A 23,286-nucleotide genomic window follows, 5' to 3' on the forward strand; every position below is an offset into this window, starting at 1 on the left:
GGCTTTGGGGAAGGATGGGACCCAGGAGACTAGTATGTTAGAGATGCTGACTGGAGCGGGATAACCCTGGAGGGTGTCTGTCCCTCATATGCTGTGAAGAACAACTGTCTCTGTCCCACCTTTGCAACTGTGGGCAGAGGACTGCGAGCCAGGAGCAGGTTTGTTTTTGGCAGCTGACATGAGAGATGAGCGATGATCGAGGGAGACATGTGCGGGGTCTAAAATGAGGGAGTGTCCCTGGATGGAGAGGGGATGGTCTTCAACCCCAAGCACGGGGATGTCTTGCTGGGACAGCTCTCACCTGTCTCTTGCTCCTGCCTCACCTCTTTCTTCTACCTCCCAATTGTGCCATCCAAAACCCAGGGCAGGAAGGGAACTTCCTCTGCCCATCTGGTTGGCACCACACCTGGAAACCTGGAACAATGGTAGAAGAAAGATAACGTGTGTCTATATGTCTGTGAGTCTGCAGCTGGCACTGCATCCCTTTGCCATGTTCCCCTGCTCCCACTAGATGTCAGGAAGAGGCTGAGTGTGGGTGAGGAGGAAGGCACAGCAGAGAAATGTGCAGCATGAGCTGCTGCCAGAGCCTTTGCCGTGATTTTCTCACCCCCAGCCCCAAAAGCAGCCCCGCTCTCAGCCCTGGCCCTTCACAGCAAGTAGGGCTGGACTGCCTTGAGCAATCCATCAGCACAGAAGTGAAGACAGAGACTGGTCCAGTGCATCACTTGTGATGTTGTCCTCCTTCCAAGGTACACGGGGTCTGTCCTGGGAGATCCTTTCTCCACTCTGACCAGAGAGGTCTTGTTTGCCCTCTTGGGACTGGAGCAGTTGGGGAGTGTCCTCCTCCTCATCCTCCTCTGGCCACTCAGCTCAGAAGTGGGAGATGAGGCAACTTTTTGTCCCAGCACACAGCTGGGACATAATGGTGTCCCATGACCCTTTGCAAAAGCAGACATGGCATCTCACAGCCCCACTAGGACGATGAGTTTCTTTACTAAGTAGCTGGGATCTGGATGGGGCAGCTCAGAGGGACCTGGTCACATCCACACTGCCACTTTACCAACCCTGCCCCAAATGTCTACTTGGGCAAGGGAACCCCAGCATCCCCACCATCAGGTGGGACCGTGAGATAGATGTTGGGCTCATCACTGGCTCCCATCAAACCATCCTCTCCTGAGATGCACTTCCCTTCAAAATCCCTTTTGGCAGCTTTTTGGAGCCAGGCTGCTATGACCTGACTCTGTCTGTGGGGGCACAGAGGAATCAGGGTGGCCGGGAGGGGCTCCTTCCCCATCTCTAAGGGCTCCTGCTACACATCCTCCACCATGAGCCTGTGGAGAGGCCAGGTCTGGTCCTGCCTGGCATAGCTGAAGCTGGCAGCTCCAGGCACCTTCAGCCTCTCTGCCCCAGGTTCCGTGGCAGCACACATGACAGCTTCACCCCCAAGTCAACAGCCACATCCATGGGGAAGTGGTCCATCTTTGTATAGGCTCTCGAAGGCACTCGGGTTCAAGGAGAGACGAGCTGCCCAGCCACACCGCACAGGAGCTCTGGACCTTCAGCACCACAGTGCTTTTCTTTGTGGTGCTCAGGTTTGTTTCCTCTCTGTGTTTTTCCACCTCTGTGTGAGCTCCTCCCCTGCACATCCCAACAGGATCCAGTAATGATTTCTGGCCTTTATGTAACCCTTGTCATTAGAGCTTTTCAAAAAAACTTCTCTATCTTTCTCTGGATTTTACAGGCAGGAACTGAGGGTGGGAAGAGGTAACATGTTGCTCAGGGTCACCCGACAAAGTCCCTGGTAGTCAGGGGACCACTCTCCAAATGGGTCCCTCTTCCCACCCCGTCCAGCTCTCACCTCTGTGGATACTGAGACATATCCTGCACCTGTGTTCCACATCTCTGGGCAGGTATAAACCAGCACTGGCACTTCTCCCATCATCCCAAAACGCATTCTCCAGCTTTCCTGACCTCCTTGTCAACAGCACCATTTCCTCCCCTCCTATTCAGCACCTTCAGCTTGAGACATAGGTGACAACTTCCCTCACCTAATAGTGTGGGCAAGCAATTATCTAAAGAGGCAAGTAATTAATAAAACAGGTGTCAGACAGCACCTCGTCTTTCTTTAACAAATGGTGCATTTCCAAATTAATTAGACCAGCTGGTACTTGAGATAGCGGAAAATCAACACGAGATTGTTTGAGCTGAGATCTTCCTCTCTAGCAAGGCTGCACTCACACTGGAAGAAGGGTACAGTACATATTAAGGTTAATGAAGGTGGGAAGAAAAGGAAGAAAACCAGCACCTAATTGTTTTCCATCCTTTAGCAATACCAGCTGGTGTAATGAAGGATAGATTGCATTGTTCCTGCTTTTTTTTTTTTTTTTTTTTTTTTAAAAAAAAAAAAAAAAAAAAGCAAGCAATGAAGACAGATGTGCCATTTCTTTCAAGAAAACTCACCCACGGGATGTATTCAAAGATGGAAAATGACAAGTGATGAAGAAAGCGACTCAAAGCCACTGCTGGAGCTTTCAAGTAGGACCTGCGCATCTCCTTGAAGAAACGGCCCATTGCTTCTTCTGGCGAGGCTGTACCTGTTGTGAAGTCAGTCTCTGTCCTGTACAGAGCAGAGTGATTGCAGACATGCACCAAGACAACCCAGAGCAGAGATCAAGTAGCATTTTGGAGGTCTCTCACTAGCACATCCCCAAGTTGTGCTGCGCAGAGGAGCTGTGCAAAGCCAAACTCTGCTTCAAGTAGGAGCAGAAAACCTTGGAAGATCCAGGTAGAGCCATCTCAGTGTGACCAGGGGTCATTTAGACCTTTAGGAAACAGATTTACTGTGATGGACTCTTCCTATGGGCTTTATAAAACCCATTTGGGCCCATCACACCAATGATGCTGCCAAGCTGCAGCTGGGGAGCCCTGGATTTGGGGCAGCTGCATGGGGCTGCCTCCCAGCTCTCCCACACCGCCTGATCCAGGACTAGCTTTCAGCCCCTAGGAAGCACCTGGAGGAGGAATTAATCCCACGCAGTGTGTGACTGTCCCCAGTCCCACAACAGTTGATTTCTCCCTGTTGATTTCTGATTTCACAAAACTGTTTCAGCCCAGGCAAAATATTTACAGGACCGATTAAACACCCAGGAAATGAGAAACGTCTTAAAAGTGTGTAACTTATATAAATACAGCATTATTAAAATAAAATGTGACTTTTAGCAAGGATAGCTCTCTCAGCTGTGCTGTGTTTACCTTAATTGTTTTCCTCCATTAATTACAGTTTGAGAGGGGGACTCGTGCAAATTGAAATAAATTAGTTGAATTTGTTTAGAGTTTTGTGTGGCTGGCTTATGAGGATTGCAATTAAGCCAGTATGTTTGTGGTATTAAATTACATTGGCTAGATCTGTTCCTCCCTTTTCAAGCTCTAGGAACGTGAAAAGACAGGTGTCAGTGACAATTAGAAGGTAAACAGGCAGTATGAGCAATGGTTATTTAGCTTATCTGCCTCAAGAATTCCACTCCTTGCAAGTATTAAGGCTCATCCCTTAATAAATGCAGCCCGGCTCTGGGCAATGAAAGATAAAGGGGAGATGGTGGAGTGGAGACCAGGGTGCATCTCAGCTCTGCCCTGGTAGTGGAAACAGCAATGTGGGTGGGAGTTTAGTTTGATTCTCCAGGAAAATTAGGCTTTGTGACTCAGCAACCTTGCGTGCGTCCTTGCTGGTTCCCACTAGCAGCTGCCCAGTACCACCCACATTTGACACAGGAGAAGAAGCTCCCAGATATATGAGGTCCTGACAAGGTCTGTGAAAATAGGCAATGAAACATAAGAGAAGAAGAGAAGAGAGGAGAAGAAGAAAAGAGAATTACATCTGCCAATGAGGAGAAGGTGATGCTCCTGCCTTATTAGACACCAGAGAATCTACACCACAATCTTTTCCAGATAAGTATTCAAGAGGAAACCTGGCTTCACTGGTGCTGTGCATGAGCCAGTCTGCTCTGCGCTCATACCAAACGAGCCAGAGGAGTGGGCTGTGTGGGAATTTGGCCCAAGACCCTTTTGCCTCATGGAGAAGCACAGCCAAACTTCGGGAGGGACTTCCACACAAAATAGGGAGAAAAATGCAGTTTCCTCCCTAGAGAAAAAAGAATTTTTGGATGAGAAAGAAGAGAAAAAATCCAAATTTCACTCTTCGGAGCTGCACTGCCCACCCAAGATGTCTCCTGGAGGATGATGCTTGCAGCGCTGGCTGGGGCAATGGCTCCAGGCAGGAGGTGAGGAGGGTGCACCAGAGCTATGGGGGTATGCGGAGACCCAGGGAACCTGCTATTCAGAGACACGGCCAGGGTGTAAGGCACTTGATTCCCTCTTTTCTGCCTTGTGTCTCATTTATCAAACCACAGAGCTCCTGTCACTTTTCTGCAAATCCTTGTCCCTCCCCTACTGCCCTGAACCACCCTCAGTCCAGCAGACTTGTTGCTGGCTTTGTGTAACTAGTAAAAAAACCATTCTTGTGCCCCAAGAGAAGCAGATTCCTGTAGGAAGCCCTCATCGGCATTGCTGTGCAGAACAGCCCTATACCATCCTCACCTCCTCCCGCTGCTCTGGACACTGCTGGGAGGGCAGAAGGACAGCAGCCTCCTCCTGGACAGCAAATATGGGGTGGGCAGGGATGTCCTGGACAAGCAGTGTCTGGCAATTGTGAACTTCTTCATCTGGCCATTGCCTGCGACCGAATGATATATGGAGTGGCTGGGCTGCAGTAGGATTTCTACCCAGAATATTGGCTGGATGATAAAGGAGTCTGTCTGCAGTGATAATTGCACCATAAATAGCGCTGGGTTCGGCAGTGACGAGTGAGGCATTAAAAACCCTCACCCTTTGGATTCCTCCCACTTCCTTCCATCTTCCTGACTGCTAACAAGCTGGAAGAATAGCTCTTTGGTTTTCACCAGCCACAAGAGGTTTATTGCGTTCAGATGCAGCTGGGCACCTTCCTCCCCATAAATCTTAATAGTGAAAGAAGAGACGGGGGAAAAAAAAACCCAAAAAACAGCTAAATAGGGTGATTACTGAAAAGCAGCAGGTAGGGCTGTGTTGTGGAGCTGCATCTGTCTCATCCTCTTCATTCTCTCCGCTGTAAGGACAACACCGTCCTGCTCCCTCCTCCAGACCTCCCCTGGCTCTTCTGGGTGCTCTCGTGGGGGTAACCATGTGCTTTACTCCGCTGATGGAAACTGAAAACCTGCCAGCCAGCCCCAAACACTGAAAAATGAGGAGCTCAAACTGGGGAGTGCTGTAAATGTCAAGACTGGAAAGGAATATAATCAATATGAAGAGATTGGAAGCCTTCTCTGGCTTCTTGCTTTTTGAGCATACAGAAAGCATGTGGACCCTTGTCTTTTCTTCCTAAAGAAAAGCTGGGAAATGGATCTGACTCCACTGGCACATTAACCTGCTCTTGAACTCCAAAGGATACCTTAAAAACAGGAGTTTTAACCTTAAAAACTCTTTCATTAGGGTTTCTCACATCACACTGAAATCCACCTGAGTTCTGTTCTCTGGGCAGATTTATTCACTCTTCATGACCAACCACCAGGTACTTGGGGAGCGTGGTATACATTGAAAACATACCCAGGACTGAATGGGGGTATCTCCTCATCAAATTTTATTCATAGGTCAGTGAATTGCTGCAGCAGCTCTTCTTATATGCAGTGCCCCGTTTTGCTGAAAATAGCTAAAAAAAAAACTGAACTGCATAGTGCAAATCCTCTTTACAGCCCTTGCAAATTCCTGGCCAAAAATTAAACCTGAAGAAGTCTGGCATGATGTACCTCAAATGCTGGGAAAAATCTCATTCTTGCATCTTAGGTCCCAGCTCAGACTGAGGGGCTATAACATCCCATGGTGAACAGCCCTGAGTGGAGGGAAATGCTCCGTCCTGCTCCCAGCGGGTTGGAAAACTTATTTATTTCACAGAGACAGGATGTGACCTGTCTGCTTCTGGGAAATGGCTTGAGCTGTCCTCATCCCTCTGGCCAGCCTCTGCCGCAAGGTCACAGCCCCTTGGCCGGTGCCCCTGGCTGCACATTCTGTCGCACAGAGATGCCACCGATGGTGTGGCTGGAGCGTGTTTCCCCAGCAAGGGATGCAGGCGGTGCCGTTAGGCTGATGCACACTCCTGGCTTTAGCTGGCACGTGCTGTCAGAGCTCTTGAGCAGTGGGACGAAAATCTGCGCTGGCAGAGCATCCTCTGCTGACAGTCACCCCCGGCACCACTGTCAGGACACCGGTCCCTGCTCTGCCCATCGCAGGCTCCTTTGGAGTGGAGATCCCTGGGGATCCTGCCAGAGCTGGCTACCAGGCTGTCTCCATCAACACTCCTGACATCACTCAGACACACTGCTATCACTATTGGTTTTCTAGGAAGATGATTACATTTATTTATTTTTTTTTGAATTTTGAAAGATTGAGAACAGGGAAAATTGTTTTCCTTCCCGGGTATTTTATCAAGCTTGCATGAATAACTGCAGTAGGGAGAAGGCAAGTTTTATTCTGAAATGGGAAAAAGGATGCTTAGAAAGTAATTTTTAAAGGCATTGAATAAAGCTGGGGGAAATCCAGCCCCAGCACTCATGTTGCAGCAGTACCCTTCTCATGGACGGCCGGGCAGCACTGTGTCTCACACTGGCACGTAAGAAGAGCAGTTCTCCCCTTTATGTGTGCATTGCAATGAAGGCTGCTAAGCAGGCACAAGCTTTTCAGCTCCTATATAAATCCATAAGCTCCCCCAAACCTTCCTCTTCTGCACACGCAACAAATCCAAAGGCCAAATATAGAGCATGATTTTTCTTCCTTTTATTTTTTTACCATTCTAGAGTGTTTGAAGAAAAACTATTTACCCTGTTTAAGCTTAGGATTTGCAAGTTTAAAGCTTTCACAGTTCCAGGTGCACCCAAAAAGATAAGGGAGCTAGGAGGTGCACTGCTGTGCTTAAAAATAAATAAATAAGGTGAGATTAATTCAAAGCTATTTCCTAATTCTCAGTGTTTCTCCATTATCTACTGCTGTTATTATATTTACCTCCTTTAAGCTGACATGGAATAGCATGAAACTACAAAAGCGATGACCATCCTTCGGCTTGACATTTTCTTCTTGTTTTTCTTCCTTTTTCTCTCTGTGATGCAGCAGCAGAAGCGAGAGCAGAGATTTTGCAGCTTGGTGGGCGGGAGGTCCCCGTTAATGAACACCACAGCAGAGGAGCGGGCGAGTGGGAAGGGCAGGAGGGAGGCAGTTTGGAGAGGTGTAACAACAATTTGATGAAGCTGGACACCTCAAAACTTGGGACCAGGGAGGGAATGACTGTGCAGAAGAGAGTGGTGTGTTTTTCTGCACCAGCTGTTGCAACAGGGCTGCTCCTCTGCCCATGCCAAAAGCTGCGGCACAGGTGGCGTGGCATGGGATGTGCTGAGAACCAGATCCCCCTTGGAGGTTGTTACTGGGATTCCTGGAAGGAGATGAAAACCTGACTTGATAAACCAGATCTCAGTGTATACTTGGCTGGACACAGGGTGAGGGAAAGAACTAGCCCAGGCTTTAAAAATATAATGAGATGGAAGAAACAGCTTGGGAGTTGAGGGATCTGCGCTGTGCATGACTCAGTGGAAAGAGACGAGTCAGGGCTTTGTGGGACAAGCTTTGGGAGAGGGAGGCCAGGGCCAAGATGAGATTAATTAAAAAGAAAGAGCTGCCCAGACATGGCTATTCTTGGCTATTCTATTAGAAGGGAGATTACTGCTTATGGTTCCTCAAAATGAGCTTTGAGGCAATTAAACAGGCTGTAACAATGGGTCCCCTCCCTGTTCAGAGGCGCTGCTTCATTCAGCACATCTGGCACAGGGGTGGATTTATGAGGATGAATGCTCCAGGTATGGAGAACCATGATATCCTCATGGGAGCTGTGCTGTCCCCCCCTCAATGAAAAACTGCCTCCCCCAAGCTCTGTGACCTGCTTCTGCTGGCCTGTGCCCTGGCAGCAGCTCTGCTTGTACCAGCTGAACAGGCAGCTCTGCCTCCTCCTGCCTGCTCCAGGCTGGACTGGGAAGTCCTGTCCATGCGAGGGTGGTGAGGTGGGGAGCTGGCACACAGCATCCTGCCACTGGAAGCCCGGATCACTGGCGAAGACACAAGGCTGCTGCACCCACACACCTGCACTTGGGTGGGCATAGCAAATATAGCCAATTCTTGGCAAAAAAGAAAAAAAACACACCAAAACCAAACAACAACAACACAACAACCAGGCCCACACAATATTTCTGTAGCTATAACAGATGAAATCTGTGGTTTGGAGCTGAAATAAGCTGTCAATGTTTGTCTCTGGGAGTTAAAGATTTATGGAAATGGTAGCTGGGTTTTAGTCCAGGTCAAGAAAAACATCCCTTCTGAAAGATTTTTTTTCTTGCCTTTATTTTTGAAATTTGTTCGCTGCGTTTTATCTTGTCAGATTTCTCTCTCTCCAAAGCTCAATACCACCCACAGCACTGAGTGCTGCTGATCTCTGGCTCTCAGTCAAATTCTCTTCCCTTCAGGGAGATGGAAACTAATCAATGAGGAATATTAAACAATATGAAAACCACAATGATTTAACATTTCCCATGAAGGTCAGAGTTCCCTGGCAGCTCCACAGTAACACTGAGCTGAAGGTGGCACTGGGAGATGACATATCTCAGAGATAAGCTCCCATTCCTCTGTTTTCTGCAGGAAATGTTTTCTTACATGAATGAAAAGATCCTGCTGATCAGCAAGCTCAGGCTGGCCAGGCTCCTGGGCTTGTGCTAGACTGAGATTAGTTTTTCCAGGTGCTCATGGGGAGACAGGATGTCTCAGCCCTGGGTTTGCAGCTGTGGGTTCACAGGGGCACAACAATGTGGCATATGGTTGCTACAGTGCCTTTGGGATCCTTCAATTGACCAAGTGTAACTCATCTGTGTAAGAGCCCTCTACCGCCAGATGCCTGAGGCTGGGGGGGGAAAGCTCATTGGATTTTTGAACCCAGATTTAACCCTGGGTTCAGGTCTTGATTTGGCACCTTACCTTCTTTCCTATGGGCGAGAGGCACTAGGATGCAAGGAGGGCTCTTGGGACACTGCTCAAGAGAGGGTGCAGGATGCAGCCCAGCCCATGGGATCAGGTGTACCTATTGATCATAGAAAAAAAGAATAAAAATATAAATTCTGAAGTTATGTCCACATCTCCATTGTTTTTCTCTCTACAATTCATGGTCCTATTTCTGTGTCAGCAATGAGAATTTTAAAGAATCCCCAGGTGGAGATTAAATTTCTGGTTTGGCACTTATTTTTTTGAGCAATACTGAAAGTCACTTGTCACTGGGGTCAGGACTTCTGCCTCTGTATAAGGAGGATGATGGCACTTAACTTTCACTTCTACAGCTATTAATATGAAGTGGCTGATAGTGTTTAAGCACCAGTGTCAGCTAAGAGACTTCCCTAAGCGAGTCATGTAATCAGTGGATCCTTGTTTCTGTTCTAATAGCAAACCTGGTTAAAATCTAACTCATTTCGAGCATCACTGGCAGAGCTGAAACGATGCAGATGCAGTGGTTCAATCCAGACAGAGTGCTCTATATTATTTTGTATTTAAGTTTGAACAAAGGTTTGTTAAATAAACCTCATAGCAATTAGCATCAGTGAGAGAAAGAGAGGAGTGGAAAGGCCCTTGAACAATGCCAAGCTGCAGCAAGGCAGAGCCCAGTGGATGGAAGCTCAAGGAGCCAGGATGCTTTGGAGATTGCTGTGAGCCATTGCATTTTGCATTCCAATTATTTTTCTCAAGTGCATAGTTAACTGACAGTAGTTGGTCCCCATCGAGTTTCTTGACAAGCAATTTATTGTTAGAAAGGATGAAAATCAGCAGGTGCTAATTCCATCACAACCTCCTTTCTCATCCCAAATCCTCCCATATTCTTCATTTGCTCCTCTTAATAAGATTTCGTATATCACTACTGCACCTGGTTGCACACCATGGTTATGAATCTACTGTGTAAAGTTAAATGTAAACAGGATTAAAAAACTCAGTAATTATAAAACACTTGAAAGCATTTTCCCTCCCCCACTTTATTTGCAGATTCTTCATTCTGCCTGTCTTGCACATCCAGCTATTGCAATAATTTCTTGGGGGTAGTTTAAGTTGCTCCAGACATTCCAGCCAAAAAGAAGCATTAATACCTACAGTAAAAGTGGCAGGAGAAAATGGCAAGTGTTTGCCTTTATTCAATGGGAATGGGAGAAGGAGTGAAAGCAGACTTCATTAATCTAAATTCAAAAATGTCAGGTGAAGTTTTGTCTCCTTAGAACCAAGGACAAACATTTCTTAATAATTCTGTGACTTCAGAAAAAGACAAACCCCACACATTTAAGTGCTTTTACCTGAGCAGAATTTGACTGTCAACCTGCACTCCTTGATAATGTGCTGTTGTAATCTGGGAATTTTTCTTCTGAAGGCTTTCAGAATCAGCAGAGATATTTAATCATCCATCTCATTTGGAGCAATACCAGTTTTGGTGGACGAAAGTATTGGGAGGATCATCCCCTTGGGTCCGTCCCCAGCATCTGGCGATAAAGACAGATTTTCCATTGGGTGCTCAGCTCCTCCTTAGTGCTGCTAAACAACGGTGACTGAAATATTGTACACTGGTGGAAACATCTGTCATCAGAATATCACAGCCTGTGAAGGCAACTCAAGTTGTTTGACCCACTGACCTCCTGTGGGAATGGTGGTTTCTGAAGACAACACACTTTCTTCTTCAGTTTCTGTCAGAAGAAAAGAGAGATTTAGAAACAACACAATTAGATGAATTGGGGGGACATTAAGGAAAATCCAGATCCACCTTTGGGCTGCAGAAGTTAACAGGGATGCTGCTTAAGAATGCTCCTTAGTGGATGCAGAAATTTCGTTTTGACAGCAGGCTGGAGCACAAGGTTGATTCACTGTGTGTGCTCACACTGGCCAAAGCACCCTGCAGAGCCTGCCCTGCACTCCTGCTGCACACAGGGCTCTGGTATTTTGGGGTTTGTGTAGCTGTATTTCAAAGCCTTCTAGGACAAGCAAGAAGAGCTTCAAGCTTGCTTTAACAATACAGGTAAGTGACAAGAACTCAAAGTTTTGGCTGGTGGGAGGAACAGCTCTCTTTGAAGGTGCCCAGTGGCTGTTGCCAGATCAGCACTGGGTGCAGCATCCCCTGGGATGCCCCAGCAGCAGCGTCCACCAGCCACCACAGCAGTCATGGGCTGGCTTGCAGGAAAGCAAGGAGCTGGCTCAGCCAAGCCAAGAGCTGCTGAAAGGCACAGCATAGCAGCATCACCGTTTCGTTTTCTAATTTGTCTGAAATCTCAGCGGGCTGACACCTTCTAATTTGCTGTTTGTTGCCGCTCTCCTAGAAGTCCAGCTGATTGCTCTGTTGGTGCCAGCAGATCAATCTCGCAGAAACAGACTTATTTTTCTTCTAGTCTTGAAGAGGTTAGTTTTCCAAACATCTGTGCTTACCTGCTGAGCTGAGCAAGATTGCTCTCTCTTGTCCGTGCTGCTCTCACATGCTGCCAAACACAGGCTCAGCTTAGGGCAGGGCTGGAAGAGAGTCTTGAGCCTGGCCCAAAGGTTCCATTTTTATGTATGTGGTGGTACTGCTGGGAGAGCAGTAGAAGAAGCACACACACACAAAAGTCCATAGTGCTATTTTCAATGTCATTAGCTTTGTAGTTGTATTACATTGAGTTTGGCTGGCCAAGATGTGGTGTGAGAGGGACACAGGATGGGCTTACCCAGAGCATCCAGGGAAGAACACATTGCAGCCCAGCACTGCAGTGGTGGGGCTATCCTACCTCTCACCCTGGGGGAACTTTTAGGACCTTCAAATCTAAAGCCTTGCAAAATCCATCTCCCTGGGAGTATTTGCATATTGCAGCCTGTGCATACCTTGCAAAAGGAACTCACCTGCCATAATCCAGCTCTGCCACTGTCCCTCTCACTGAGCACAAGCCACATACTACCATTCTCTTTTCCACTGCTGCAGTTCCATACTGGACAGCTGGAGCACTTGTAGCACCCTGCTCTGTCCTTGGGGAGCAGGAGCTGCTCGAGCTGCATGCATTCGTGATGTCTGGTGGCACCTCTATAGGGCACAGAATGCATTTTCCATGTAAGATGTCATCTGGCCTTCGTGGGAACATCTGTTGAAGAGAACCAAGTGACATTCTGCAGCCCAATCACCTGCCAGAAAAGGGCTCAAATGCTGCAAGGGGCAGTGGGAGGTGGGCAGGGAGCAGCCCCTGCTCATTCCCTTCCTTTTCTCAGCATCTACACCAACTCCAGCGTATTACTAATTCAGCAAAGCTTTGCTTCTTTTATCTTAAGAACAGTTAGGGAAGAAATATCCTAGAAACCCAAGAAAAAATTCTCATAAAGGAAGAGCACTTAATTTAGTACTATTTTAAACACAAGTCATTATTTCCTCAACATCAGAATTTGCTGAAAGCACTCCAAGTTCTGTTTTGCGAGTGCCGTAGAACAAAATAATTGTGCAATTAGTAATGCATCTCACACTTTGTGAAATTAAAGATTTTTTATTACTTTCAACAAGTACAAAATGTAACATTTTGCTTTTCCATGGTGGGAAAGTGCTGGCCATTCCTTCCCCCTCCTCCCTATTTTAAGTGCATTGCAGTATGTAATTAATAAAGATAATAATAGATATCCTCCACAAAGCAGGAGGAGAGAGATGTGAATGGCACAGGCACAAAGTAGATAGCTTGGAATTGCCAGAGCAGCCAGCAGCTTCCAAATATTAATTATAGCTCTCTGAGGAGGAGCTGTGTCCTCTCCAGCTCTTTCCAATGCACCGTTCCCAGGCACTGCCAAAGTGGGGCCATTCCCCCAGGGTCAACCGGCAGAGCCGTGGCCAAGCTGTGATGGGAGTCCAGCTGCTGCCAGCTCAGGGCTTGTGCACACAGCCATGAGCTCCTAATCACATGAGAAGGATGCTGTTAATTCAGTGACTGGAGTGATGTTTCTGTATCCCTAGCGTCCCTGTGCTCAGCACTCACAAGGGACTACTAGCCCAAGCACATTAACAAATGCCCCCTCGATGCTGGCCTTGCCCATGGGAAAGGCTCTGCCATAACTTGCCTCTCTTGTAGTTAGGGAGACAAACGAAACTGTTGCCTGGGCAATAGCACCCTCCCACTCTGCTAGATAAACAGCTTTCCCCTTTTCCTCAGCTCGCAGCACACTGAGCCTGCTGCTGTGATGGGAAGCACTACAAAACCCTTTTTTTTTAAAAAAAGATCCTCCCTGGCAGCATCCCTCTCTCCCAGCTGCTGAACCACAGTGGGATGGGAGAGGCAGTGGGATGGCTGGGGATATTGTGGTGTGGAGCATCCATACATGTGGGATGCAGGAGCATCACCTGGCAGAGCTATGCCTCGATGAGAGCACGCCACCACCACTGCCCAAACCCCGTGAGCGATGAGGGTCCAGGGGCACGATGAGCAGCAGTGGGCAGGAGAGCAAGGCAGGGCAGGAGCTGGGCACACCTGTGTATGAGCTGCACCGGCATAGAGAGGCGCAAGCTCCCACGCAGACCCCACACCAAGGGTCGTGCTCCTACCAGGGAAGAGAGTCCAAGCACAGGGCCTGCTGGACTCAGCCCTCCATCATTCCTGGTGCAGGTCCAGACATGTTGACCTCTGCAAGCAAATTGACTTAATTATACATCTTTAAATCACTTACCATACCCAGTCCAACTCTGAGAAGGCCAGTGGGGATTTAATTCTGGAGATGCATCTCTGTCTTATGGGTTCCTGAGGCATCTCTGGAGCCATCCTTCATCCCTCTCTCTTGCACCCTCAGGCTCCGCTGAGCCTGGATGCTCTGTCGGCTGTTTCCACGGCATGCTGGTGGTGTTTCGGAGGCAGGGCAGGGAGGGCAGCCTGGCAGGGATGTCAGCGGGGGCTTTTTGGTGCATGCTAATGAGATGGCACCTAGCAGAAAATGGAGCCAGCAGGAATGGGCAAGTGGGAGCCAAGAGCAGCTTATCACTCCTCCACAGAAAGGGACTCTTGCAGAGACAGGGGCTGCTACATAAGTAAATAAGGCAAACATCAAACACCTCTACTTCCTGCAGTCCCTGGCCTGTGTGCCTGCCCAGGGCTTCCAGTTGTGTTTCTCCCCCAGCAGCTGATTAACAGAACGGCTGCTCTGATGTAGGATGCTACAGGCAGACGGCAGTGGCTGGGGGTGCTGAGATTGCTTTTTGCCCAAAACTGAATTGCCTTGGAAATTAAACACTGCTGGAGTCACAGAAGAACCAGAATCCTGGGGGCAGAAGCATGGCCTATCAATGTGATAAAAGGCCCATGAACTATTTTTCCCTGATAAGAAAAGATTTGTGCTAAGAGAAGGCTGGAGGTCAGGAGACCTGAGGTGCTTGGACCATCCTGGGTTTGAAGCCAAAGGCAATGACATTGTAGGACATGGTGTGACTGGTGCTGAGCATCCCCTTGTGCCTGCTAATGTGGACTGCCAAGTGACTGCTGATACCACAAAGCCAGAACAAAATCTCTCCCTAAAATGGTCCTTTTTTGGCATAGGGAGGGTCCAGGCCACCCAGTGACAGCCACCAAGCAGGCAGGGACACTCCTGGCTTGGTCCTCTCTGGGTGAGCTGCTGCTGCAGGGCAGTGTTTGCTGGAGAACACTGGGAATGGGGGACACAAATGGGATGCAAGGGCCTGGGGTTAGATGGTGAGGGGAGAGTGTTCTGTGCTGCCCTGTGTGGGCTCCTCTCCTGGGCTTTGTCCCCAGTGCAGCGCTGGTGGTTGGGACCACCTCTCCTAACTCTTGTGCTGGGCAAAAGCCGAGCTGCATCACACAGTCTCCTGGTTTGGTCTTGTCTTCTAGGAAACTTTTGTTGGCTCCACAGATTTTGTTTCAGGCCTGATGTGAAGCTTCACTGCAATCCAATCAAACCAAAAGTCCCTGAGTGGCAATTCCTTTTCTGGAAAACCCACTTCCAGTGGTGTTATCACTTCAGCAGACTCAGAGGAGAAACCTTATGAGGCACCTGAGGATTTTCATGCTAATGAACGCCAATACATAATCAGTTCCTCACCACCTGTGTTTCACCTGCCTGTGCACAGAATCAGTGATTTCTCTTGTAAAGACTCCTTCATTCCCCATCTCTTACCATCCTGAAAGTACCAGATAATAAAGAAGTGGAAAGAAAAAAGAAAGATATTTGCCCCAGATTAAGAGATAAGTCATAAAAACAACAGAAATACTTTGTGCCTTTCTTCCAAGGGGTTTGTGCTACTTTATGCACTTCTGAGATGAGCCATAAGAGAATGGGAATAAAGACCATAATCTCCATTGTACAACTGACCAGAAATACCAGGTGATTGAGAGCTCAGAAAACCTGTTCAAGGTTTCAGAAGGAGCTGGAAGGACCAAGATATCTTGAGAGGTTCCCACCTGATTACAGAAAAGTTGAACACGTGGTTAGTGCATCTCCTTCCCGCAGCCAAGCTTCAGCAGTGATAAAATCCACCTGTTTCTCCTCATCCATAAAAAACCCCAAACCTTTTCTCCAGAAAGACAATCCTAGCAGTGGTTGTCCCTCAAGTGGTTGTTATCAATGGGTGATAACGGGGATGAATTTAACCTGATGATAAATTTATGTCTAAGATGGTTTCCCAGAAGGTTTGCAGAGGAGTAGGCAACTTGCTCCATGGTCTTGCTTGATATCCACCTGCTTGCTGTTATCCAGAACATTTTGCCTCTTCAGATCAGCAACAACAACAAAAACAGTCACAGAACTGTACTTGGAGGGTAAATACTATTCTGAGTGACTCTGTGTAACGATGCATTCCTAGTGCTGCCTGGTTGGACTGACCTCCATTGCACCTCCCTCCCCATGCCCTCTCCTCCAAAGCAAGCTGAGCTTATCAGTCTCCTTCTAATGATGCTCATTCTCTCCTCAGTTTCTGGAAGGAGGGTAAAAACAGAGGGCCATCTTTCGTCTTTCAGTCTCTTTAAGTGTTGATGCTCCTATTTCTTTCCTTTCCCTGCATCCTCTCCTACCCCTGCATGCCATCACCCTTTGATGAGCCGCACTTATTAAGCACTGAAGGGGATTTGTCACGTGTCGCTTTTAAAGGTCCAGGGGCAGGAAGCTTTAATTGCTGGATTTTTCACAGAGGGTGTTAAAATTTATTAAAGTCAGTTTCTCTGATTTCCCTTTAATGAGATGACGACTGTGTGTAGGAGATAACATTAGGTTCAGTTGGTGGGAAACTCAGAGAGAGGTTCTAAGTAGTCAGATCAAGAAAGAAAAAAAAGAAATCCAAACCTGTGCTAGATCTCATGTCTTAAGGACTGTATTTGCAACTTAATTTAAAGGTAAGAAAGTGGGATCATTCTTCAAACATTATAGCATAGCCAGTGATCTCCTTTTTAAAGGGCTTTCCTTGGGTGGGCTTTAGGGGTTGTTTGATTTTCAAGGCACTTTTGGCGTTTCAGCAACTGTTTCTCCAGGAGCATGGCCACCCCTGTGAAAACAAAGACAGGATGAACAACTACTTTGGGTTCACCCATCACTTGAGGAAATGCATTAAATGCTCCTGCTTGTGCTCTGTTTTACCCAGGTGTTGGATACTCCCCCTGGCAGCACCAAGATATTGGAGGGAGCAGTGGGTTAAAAGCCCGTGTTCACAAGTCCTAGCAGCACAAGCTGGTGCCCCCCAAGCATATGTAACCCCACTGACAGTGCATAACCAGCTGGAAGTGGGACAACAGGAGTCCAGGCGAAAAGAAAAGCCCTTTCAAATCAGGACAGCCTGAGAATATCGAAGCCATCAAGAAAAAAAGCCTGAACATTTTCCCTTGGCCACCCTGGCTGCTCTCCTCCCTCAGCTTCATTTTCCTCCTCCTTCTTTCACTTGGTGCTACCTTCACACTGGATTTTGTTGCCCTACTTTTGTCCAGCTTCCTCCTAGACATAAGATAAACGCCCTTTTCAATTAACAAGACTTGATTGCTGAAAGCAATAGGAGGCAGTTCATTTAGAGCCAGCAAATTAATTGAAACCTAAATGTACATAGTCAGTGTATTGCTGGGAGAGCAATTATCCCAATCGTTTGGCCCTTGCCACGTCTGCGGCACCATGGCTGAGCTGTGTGAGCAGAAGCAGCTTGTGTCGCTACCATCGCTTCTGAAGTTCCTCGCTCAGCTGCTTTTAGCCCACTTTTATCTCAAAAGAGAAAGCTCTCTATGGCTGTTACTGTAAATTAGAATGAGAGGATGTGTCCTGGTATTTTTGGCACTGATGAGACCCAAAGTTCCTTTCTAAACAAGTGGCCAGACCTGATGAGATCTTCCTTACTCTCCTCCTCCTCAGGGAGGGCTTTTGATGCTGTGTGAATACAGAATCACCAGCCATTGGGATCTCCTACTTTTACAGAGCTAACCAGAAAAGCTCTTTACAGACACACGGTGAGATCTGGGACCTCGGCATTTTTTTTTTCTTTTTCCCCTAAAATATATTTACAATTGATAGAGAGGAGGAAGACAGAGAACTCAGCCAGTGAAAGAAATATCCCGTCATAAGAAATATCTTCCACAGCTTTTAAGGCCCAAATGCTTTTGGCCCTGCTGTTGCCCAGCAGTCACTGATTGCCAAGAGAACGCTGTGGCTTCTGTACCACCAGGTCCCTCATGAGATGGGCTTGTCCCCTTGCATCACCTAGAGGCACTCACCTCCCCATCCATATAGTGTCAGGGAAAAACCTCAAGATATCCTCTCTGCTAAAATGGGTGGAAATGGCAAAACCCCAAAAATTGTCCAAACACTGACCTGAGCTGTTGAGGAGCACTCAGGTCACCAAAGTCTTCCAGAGTAACCTGCACTTTGCACATCTCCTTCGTTGCCTACGGCGAAGGACTGCTCAGGGCTTCATGACCATGGCAAGGGGTCCATTTGGGATGGGCAGGACCTGGACTCTTGGAAAGTCAGATATGAGCAGCAAGGAGGCATCACTTTACTCCATGGAGTCATTCCCAGCCTCCCTGCTGTCACCTCACAGCTCTTCAGAAACTCCTCACTAAAAACCTGCTGCTCCACAATTTACATATCAGGACACTGTAGGAAACAACCCACTCTTTAACACACAGTCAACCTGCAAGTGGTAAAAAGGAGTAATTATGAGCCAGTCTCTACCAGAGAGATGATAAGCCCACCAAACAAAATCATGTTTTCCCTGCTACACCTTACTGCTTCTGAGCCAACTGGCACAAAGATGCTGCTGCTTTATTCCTATACAAATCATGCTTTTAAGCCTTCCCTCCCTGTCTCCTTGCCAAGCGTAGGAGGACTCCCACGTGTCGGCTCGGTAGTATTTCCGAGGCAGGCTGTTCTCAGCGCAGCACTTCTCAAAGCCAGCAAACCTGGTGCTCGTACGCATTTTCTCTCACCTTTGGGAGATGCTGACGGGGGCTGGAGCGATGCCCCAGTTATATAGCCAGTACCACTGAAGGGAGCCAGCACATTCACAGGGAGCAGCCGAAGCTTATTAAATCAGCAAAGTAACACCTACGGAGCATCGCGGTGCTTCCTGCTCCCTGGGCACAGTGCTCGCAGTCTTGCTGCGCCTTGTAAACCAGCTGGTTGGGGATGAGCTCCATCACAGCTCATTGCGGGGTACTCATTATGCACCAGCTTCTGGTTCATCATTCTCCCCTCTCTCATTTTCTCCAGTCTACCAGCTCAATGTATTCTTGGCCTCTTCTCTGTCATGCTTTCCTGCCTGTTTAAAGTTCAGGACATTTCCCAGGGAGGTTGAAAAAGTTTTTGGAGAAAGAATTTGGGGCTGACTAGCCCAGGAAAGGGAGATTCCTCTTGCCCTTGGCAACTCCATGGCCCAGTAACTTCATGAGTAGGATTACAAACCCCTGGGACACCACAGGAAGACATTTCATAGCTAGAGGCTGTTCAGCTGACAGTGGCCACCGCACTACTGGTAGGCAGAAACAAAAAATGAGGCTGGACTGGAAAGGATTTCCTGCACCATTGAATTCCCAGTTCTGCCATTTTCAGGTCAGCTTTCTCAATGTTGGCTGGCCAGGATTGTGCATAACATTTTTGATATCACCAAAGGTTTCTCTCAGCTGGAATTCTCTTGCTGTGACCTTTAAATGTGTGGGTTTGATTATTTTTTTCTCTTTTATATTTTTCTCTTTTTTTTAACAGCTGTAGAATGTTTTTCCATTGGTGGCAAAAACTGCAGCTATCAGCACATGTACAGAGATCTTCATCTGCTCTTCTCAGCACTAGGTAGTCTTGCAGTCAGCCCCTCAATCATGACGTTGAACCGCTGCCTTTCATCCTGTCTTTCTACCTCCCAAATTTGAAGTCTTTCAATTCATCATGTGAATTAACTGTGGTTTCACGATAAATCCTTCAGATAATCTATATCTGTACCTTTCCTTCCAGCCAGTTATGCTTTGCAGTACAACTCATTATCTTCTCTTTAGATGTCTCACTTTGACAACTCTTCTTTTATAGTCCTCATTTTAGCTAATGAGCTTCCCCGCAAAATCAAATGGTTTTGTGAAGCCGATTTACTTCAGACCTACCACACCTTCCTCACTTAGAAATACAAGCACCTTCAGTAGCAAAACAGACAAATAAAACAAATCACAGCAGTCTGCCATGATCTGTCTTTGGGAAAACAAACAGGCCTTTTTCTCTTGTTTGCAGACTACTTGTGAATGTTTAGTTATTTGTTCCTGGCCTGGAGATAGGCTATGTTTGCTCTTCCTGCTGCTCTTCTACCTAGTGCACTACAGTTACCAAAAAAGTATTTCCTAGCCTGAAAAGTAGTTGGCTTTGCTCACTTGACGGCACGCATTTGAGTTTTGCCCTGTGCTCAGCATATAGAAAGACTCCTTTGCTGTGCCCTGATTCCCTTTACTGTTCACGTCATTTCCCAACTTTGTACCAGTCTACTATGAAGCCACAGACACATTATTCAGCAGTTTTCAGCATCTCTCTTGACCCTTTTTAATATCCATCCAATTTTTCCTGCTCAGCAGCCTCCTGTTTCTTTCAACAGCTGAAGAATTTCCTGCTATCAAAGGGATTAACCATTAGCACCACAGCCAGGGATACGGAAGCTTTCTGTCCTACATGCCTGCTTGGAGACCAACTCAGCAGCCAAGGCATTGACAGAGTTTCCCCTCCTACCTGTGGTATTAAAAGCAAGTGAGTGCCTTTTCTCCCATCTCCTCCATAGGTCCAAGAGAGGATACAGGTGATGATTGATTAGAGAAGCCATCCTGCATTCCAGCAGCAAAACAACTGCTTTATCATTTCCTCAATATCAGCCATGCCCCCCCAGCCCAGCTCTCCCAGTAAAACCCTCCCTGCCCTCCCAGCACACCTTTATAGCTCCTGGTGATCACCCAGTTCCTCCCAGTTGGGCCCAGCTTTGCAGCTGATAGCTGAGGGTGGGGTTAACCCTTTCTCCACCAACCTCCAGACACAGACATTTACACCCCAGGGTGCAGCACAGGTGTGGTTCACTGTGTGGCATCAAGTGACACTGGGACTGCTGGGATGGGAACGCTGTCCTGGAAAGCCATCCCTGTGGAGAGAGGTAGTGCTGCTGTCATGAAGTTCTAGCTACTTGCAGGATCTAGCAGTCTGGACTGGGAGCATTTGCTGCAAAGCTACACATCTGGGCTTTGCCTCTCCGAAGCCTGAAAAATATCTTTCTGAATTTATGTTTTAGTCCCTTCAAGAAACACAGCAGAAAGAGAGGGAGGCTGAAGTGGAGTTTCTTTTGCCTTATTGCATCAAACCACAGGCTATTTTCTTCCTCTCTGACCTGACACAAAGTCACAGCATCACAAAATCCTTTTAAAAAAAGGATGAGGGTCTGCACTGTGGGTGTGCCCCCCTGTTTCTGGAAATACTGAGCTCTGGGCTCCCAGGAAGGGTCAGGATGGTCTTGGTGGGGTGAGCTGCTGACTGTACAAGAGGGGAACGCTCTGGAAGCCAGAAGACCAGTCAGTGACCTGTCTCTCTGTCTGGGCTTCTTGTGCAGCATGGATCCCATGGGAATTTTCTGTGCCTCAGTTTTTTCAGAAAGGGACTTTGCAGACCTTTCTATGCCAATTATTGTAAAAGGGATCCGGGCATCACTGGGATGAGTGTTCAAGCTCTCTTAGTGCTTTTTGGATAATCAACAAATATAATAAAATGTGGCATATAGTCTGTGAGAGGTGGGTAGATTTTTCTTACACCAGAGTGAAACACTTCTTCAAATGAAACCTAAGAGCTGATCATACTGCGATCATGTTGCTGCATCAGGATCCTGTCAAAATATATTGCAGATTAGATGGAGATATTTGATGTCTTGCTGAAGTCTGGTAGATGTCTGTTGGGGTCTCAGAGAGGGTTGTTAAAGCCTAAAACTTGCTTATGAGACTTTGGGAATTTATGGCAATGGCTTCCAGGGTTGCAGCTACCTCCCATCTCCCATTTGGAATGCCAGTAGTTGGCTTGGGCTAACTGGCCACAAAGGGGTTAACTTACATCTCCCTTTGAGCATTCAATGAGTGTAGCCTGAATAGTTTCACCTGTTTCCTTTGGAAAGAACAATTAGCAGCACCACAGGTGTCCCTCTCATCTTGCCTTATGGATTGCTATACTAAAGGGAATTGATAGTGAGCATATAAAGGTCCTGACATTTCTTTCTCTGAAGAACTTCTCTTTGTGTTCACCTTTGATTTTTATGGGGACTGATGCTTTATTTTTAAATGGCACACAGATGCATATATGTGCAAACACCCATGCACACGATGCTCACTTTGAACATGTCAGTTGCTGCCTTTTTAAAAGATCAAGGCTTTCTTTAAAAGGCCTTATGACATTAGATTGTTTCCAAGTATCTCCCGAATATCACCCAACCAAAAAGTACATCAGCAGATAAGAGTATGTACAATTCACTATAAATCAACTGCTTCCCTAGAGGATGAAAGTTTCCCCAAGTCTTTGCAGTATCTTTTCCTACTTCTCAGCTGAACCAGGACTCTGGATTGTGACGGTTACTGGCAAACAGACTTAACCACAGAAATGGGGAAGAAAATCACAATAGCCTTTAGCCGGTCTTTCCCTATGTTTATTAGATTGAAATTAGAAATGCTGATGACCATTGTCAGTTAAAAACCCTGAAAAACAGAGAACATGGAAACCACCTCTGTGGCAAGTAAACAGCCATGGGGTCCTCCAACCTTTTTGGAAGACCTTCAGGGCAGGATGGTGTTGGTGTCCCACAGCATTGCTGAACTGGGGGGCAGAAGGGTCCTATGGGCCGCTGAGCCCCATTTCATCCCCTCCCGGACTCCGTAGCACAAACTGTTGCCATTCACAATAGGTCTCCCTCCAACCCTGATGGAGTAGCAGTATTAAACACCAGCCAGGTAGGCTGGCAGCAGAGTCTTGTGTTTTTTTTTGTGATAGCTGCTTTATGTATATAAATATAAATATGTATCTATATTTATCTGCCTGCATCACCCTTGCCTGTATGAGGAGGGCAGAGAGGGGCTGGAGGTGCCTCTTATTTCATGAAAATGAAATATGGATAAAATGTGCTGACTGGTAGGGATTTTATCTCTCTTATAACAAAACAAAACCAAACACAAAACAAAACAAACAAACCAAACAACAAAACACACACACAAAAGCCTCCCCAAACCTAAGTTATCAGATTATTCAGAAGTTACTAGTTAGATTAGATTATCAGTTATTCAGAAAACTTCCTGGAAATCTCAGTTATTGTCTGACCAGTAGTTGTGTTCCATTTGCAGCTGGCCCTTGGTTGTCAATGGTACCTTCAGAAAGGTTTTAATCCTGCCCATCTGCTCTGCCTGTGGGCTTGTGCCTCTATGATGTGGCTTCCCAGCCACAATCCTTACCCAGCTCCATGGAGGAGAGGCAGCAAGAGGCTATTATATTTTCATAGCAATAGTATTCAGCACTTAGGCAGGTGTTAGAGAGCTCAGCTGAGCTAAGTGTGTCTCCTGCCCATGATTGCCAGCAAGCACAGGGCTCTCAGGTTCTCTCTGGAACCTCGGTTGCTCCTGTGCTTGTTCACAGCTGCCATGCATTTGGCACATGGTGGCCACAACCTCCTCCCCTTTCCTGTGTGGACTC

General features: G+C 47.2%; 1 long non-coding RNA gene across 1 annotated transcript; it reads right to left on the bottom strand.

Annotated features, from left to right (window-relative positions):
• Positions 1–6,872: 6,872 nt before the first annotated feature.
• LOC110359492 (uncharacterized) lies at positions 6,873–12,243 on the bottom strand. Its single transcript, XR_002414720.2, has 4 exons — positions 12,013–12,243; positions 10,449–10,832; positions 9,097–9,199; positions 6,873–7,510 (listed from the first exon to the last, which is right to left on the bottom strand). It is a non-coding gene; the product is annotated as an uncharacterized LOC110359492 (long non-coding RNA).
• Between the last annotated feature and the right edge of the window lie 11,043 nt (positions 12,244–23,286).

Source organism: Columba livia, chromosome 14 (genome assembly GCF_036013475.1).
Source record: "Columba livia isolate bColLiv1 breed racing homer chromosome 14, bColLiv1.pat.W.v2, whole genome shotgun sequence".
Lineage (NCBI taxonomy): Eukaryota > Metazoa > Chordata > Aves > Columbiformes > Columbidae > Columba > Columba livia.